At 40.9% G+C, this 4,487-nt stretch overlaps 1 pseudogene; it reads right to left on the bottom strand.

Annotated features, from left to right (window-relative positions):
* Positions 1-1,442: 1,442 nt before the first annotated feature.
* Positions 1,443-2,131, bottom strand: LOC132505147 (large ribosomal subunit protein uL6-like; annotated as a pseudogene).
* Positions 2,132-4,487: the final 2,356 nt, after the last annotated feature.

The following is a 4,487-nucleotide window of genomic DNA, read 5'->3' as shown; positions in this document are numbered from 1 at the left end:
GAGTGTAGTGAAATGTTTAAGCCTAGGGTTTTTGCAGTCAAAGAGAGTTACTTAAGTTCTCAGAGCCTCAGTTTCCTTTTCTGTAAAATGGGAATAAGACTCGTACCCATTTTGTAGGTTATTGCAAGGATGGAATGAGATTATGTATATGATATATCAGGCTGGTATCTGACATACAGTAAAGTTTTATCAATGTTAACAATTATTGTTATCTAGGCTTGCTTTTTTAATTTGCAGTATGTCTAGGGGAGATAAGAGGAGCAAAACTTTTGCCCCAGTTTGGAGGTATATCTTTAGCTATCTCTAAGAGCCCCATGTATATAGCAGCCAATAGCAAATGAAAGCTCCCTGCTTGGACCTGTGCCTTCCCAGACTTCCCTTTGGCTGGGACATAGCACAGAACATCTGGGTCTTCCTCAACATGCTGCATCTGTAAATGAGGCCTAAGGCCACCTCAAGAAGGTGAAAAGTCTCAGCGCTCACTAACCATACCTAATCACAGTAAAAAATCTGAGGATAAAAGGAGTTACTTGGATATCATCAAAACAGCTAGATTTAGCAATAAAAGGGTTATCATGGGATCAAGTGGAGAAGAATGTAGACCAAAGGAGGTTTCAAAGTGCCATAGATGAAGTCCTGTGTTGCAAAATGTAGATGTTTAAATTATGGCTCTGGCCCAATGCATTGGAGCAGCTCTCTCTCTCTCTTTTTTTTTTAACTCTTTAAATTTCTATTGAAGTATAGTTCATTTACAGTGTTGTGTTAGTTTCAGGTGTCAACTCTCTTTTTAAGCCTGCCCAGCATCTAGGGCTGGCTGGATTGACAGTGAAGGCAGAATGACTTCCAACTTTTTGCCTGACGAACTGCATAGATAGAGGCACCAGTAGTTGACATTTGGAGAAGATAAACAGATTTGGAGAGGGAAGAGACCAAGTCCAGTTTTGAATATAGAGACTTTTGAGGTGTTTGAAGGGTACCGAGGTAGGTATGTTTAGAAGGCAATTGAAAATGTGGATCTGGAGCTCACAGCAAGTTATATAAAGATGGACGATGAGAGAATTCCCTGGGAATCCAGTGGTTAGGACTCCACGCTTTCACCGCCAAGGGCCCGGCTTTGATCAGGGAACTAGATCCCACAAGCTGTGCCACGTGGCCAAAAATAAAAGAAGATGGAGAATGAGAATTGTAAATAACAAGGGACAATGTCCACTGTGGGCAAGAACAAGACACCCCAGGGTATAAAGTAGAGTGAGAAGAGGACTAAGGAGAAAACCATAGAGAATTGCCATTTGGAGAGGAAAAATGGAGGAAGGAAAGCCAGCAGAGAGGATGGAGAAGGAAAAAACAAGCAGGGAAGTGAGAGCAAAACTAGGGCCTAGCTGTGAGACCACCAGACATCTTAAGGAGAATTCTGATTCACAGGAAATGAAATTGAATTTTTTTTCCCAAGTCAAAAGAGCTTTTATTCATTTTTAAAATATCACATGTGAACCTGGCCCCTTGCGGTCTCTGTAACTGGATCACTCAGATCTTATTCATCAGCCCGCTGAACTGTTCCTTTCTCAGAAACACAGATACCATCCACAAATGTTCTGATATCCTTGTTTTTAACTGTTGTGGCTTTTGCTGAATCAAGGCAGCTGAATTTGACACAAGTTCAATGTCGTTTCCTTCAAGAATCAACTCATCTTTCTGGGCTTGAGATACTGAACAAGCAACACCTGGCCTCATCCGAGCCCTGCAGATGTATTTTTCACCCCCCAAAATTTCGGATTTCCACAAGAGAACCATTCTCCTGAATAACGACGTTGATGGGGAAGTGAGCATACACAGACCACATCTGGTAACGGAAGCCCAGTGTAACACCCTTGATCATGTTCTGTACATGACTACAGATAGTGCGAACAGTGGCCAGTTCCTTTCTATTCCCCCACCATTTGTCAACGCAGAGCCTCTTCTTTTTCTTCCCAAGGAGACTGAGTTCTACACTGATGTGATTGAAGTCCCTCCGCAGGGTGCCTCTGGGGCCCTTCACAATAACCGTGCGTCCCTTCAGAGTAATGTCGACATTTTCTGGAATGTCGACAGTCTGACTGCTGAGAATGGTCTTCATTCTCGCAGTAGATGTGGCAAAGAGCTGAAATTGAATTTTAAAGGCATGAAAACGTAACCTCACTCATAATGAAGACATGTACAATAAAACAATGAAGAGGTAGCATTTTTAAAAAAATCTACCAGACTGGCAAGAATGGAAAAGTTTAACACAGTGTTTGAGAGGATGTGGGGAAATAGACACTTTAAAATAGTAAAGATATACACTTTTGGGCTTAGTGATTCCATTTCTAGGAACCCACTGGATGGATATGCTTATACATGGGTACAGAGAGGTTTGTACAAGGATATTCACTGCAGCATTATTTGTTGTAGCAAAGGGTTGGAAACAACCTAAACGTCCATCAATAGAGGACTTGCCAAATTAATAATGACATCATTTCAGTGGAATATATGCATTTCAGTGGAATATATGGAGTTATTAAAACAAACAAGGGAGATCAATAAGTACTAATTTGGAACCATAGCTAAGATATCTGAAGTGAAAAACATCAGAAAGACAATAGAACAGGATGTGCTATCATTTATGTAAAAATGGATAAGGCTGGCTTTGGAGCCAGACTGCCTTGGTTTAATTCCCAGCCCCACCGCTGTCTAGCTATGTAACTGGGGGAAAAGCTACCTGTGCTTCAGTTTCCTCAGCTGTCACCTTCACAGGGTTATCAGAGATGTGAAGATTTACTTTTCCCTTTTGTACTTTTTGAAATTTTTTTTTTTTGGCCGTGCCGTGCAGCATGCGGGGATCTTAGTTCCCCGACCAGGGACTGAACCCACGCCCCTGCAATGCAAGTGCAGTCTTAACCTCTGGGCCACCAGGGAAATCCCTGAATTATTTTTAAACCATGGCATGTGTAACCCTAATTTTCATTTAATTAAAAATTTTAAACAAAGAAGGTATATGAGTAGCAACTAAGCCTGTGGAAAAGATGCTAAATTCATTAGTCATTAGGGAAATGCACTTTAAACCACAATGAGACACCACTGCAAGTCTATTCATATGGCTAGAATTATAAAGACCAACAATACCAAGCACACCACCCCAAGCCTATATTGCTTTGACAGCTCATTCACATCAAAGAAAATGTGATCCTCCCTTCCCAGTGTACAACTCACCAAGGGATTCATTCTGATTGGTCCTGCCTGGGTCACATGTCCAGCTCTGAACCAATCACTGTGGGGCTGTGAATCACCTTAAAGTGTTGGCGAAGATATGTAGCAATTGAAACCTTCATAGGCTGCTCGTGGGAATGTGAAATGGTACAGACACCTTGGGAAACACATGGGCATTTTCTTACAAAGTTAAACATAACATCTACACAGTAACTCAGAATTCCACTCTTAGGGATTTACCAAAGAAATATGAAATTTTATGTTCACAGAAAGACTTGACTTGAATGTTCTTAACCGCTTTATTCAAAATAGCCCCAAACTGGAAACACCCCAAAAGTCTATCAGCTTGGGAATGGGTAAACAAAATGTGGCATATCCGTACAAAGGAGTAAAAAGGAATGAGCTAATACTTGCAGCAGCATTGATGAATCGTAAAACATCCAGAAACAAAAACCCAAATACTGTATGATTCCACTTATATAAAATTCAAGAGAAGGCAAAACTATAGTAATGAAAAGCAGATTAGTGGTTGCCAGTGACGGGGGCTGGGGAGGAACTGACAGAGAGGCACAAAGGGACTTTTTGGAGTGATGGAAATATTCTATGTTATGATTGTGGTGGTGGTTACATGACTGTATGTTTGTCAAAACTCAAATACATAAGATTGTGAATTCTATAAACAAAGTTGGATTAAAAAAAAAAGACTCAGCCTAACAATAACAATGTTTTCTTTTTAAAGGATGACCTCGTCTGTAATGTTCAATGACAGAGAGAAATTAAATAGGATGAGGATGCGAAGGGATCGTTTGAATGGCTACTTATGTGCCAGGCTTTGCATCTTGGTTGAGGAGGGATGAAGTTGGACCCCATATTGTCAGGAGTCAATGGGGAGGGAAGAAGTGGAGGTAGTCATCCGAGGACATCTTCCAAGAAATTCACCTGCACATAGATACCAAATAAACATGACTCAACCTTTCTGGTTACGAAAGAAATACAGATTAAAACAATATCACTATGGCCCATCTGATTGGTATAGTCTGATAGCCTGGGTGGGCCTGGGTGTAGGAAGTGGTGTATAATCTTTGGAAAAAGCAATTCGAAATAAAAAGCCCTGCCTCCTCTCCCCACAAATGTCAAGACTTTGACCTGGCCACTCCACTAACAATTTATCTTAACGAAATAACTGGACAGCTGGACAAGGGAGGAGGCATACAGTTGTTAAATCAAAGTGTTCTTTATAATGTAAAGCAGTGGAAACAACCTAA

Source organism: Lagenorhynchus albirostris, chromosome 15 (genome assembly GCF_949774975.1).
Source record: "Lagenorhynchus albirostris chromosome 15, mLagAlb1.1, whole genome shotgun sequence".
Taxonomy (NCBI): Eukaryota; Metazoa; Chordata; class Mammalia; order Artiodactyla; family Delphinidae; genus Lagenorhynchus; species Lagenorhynchus albirostris.
This window is presented reverse-complemented; position numbering and strand designations above follow the sequence as displayed.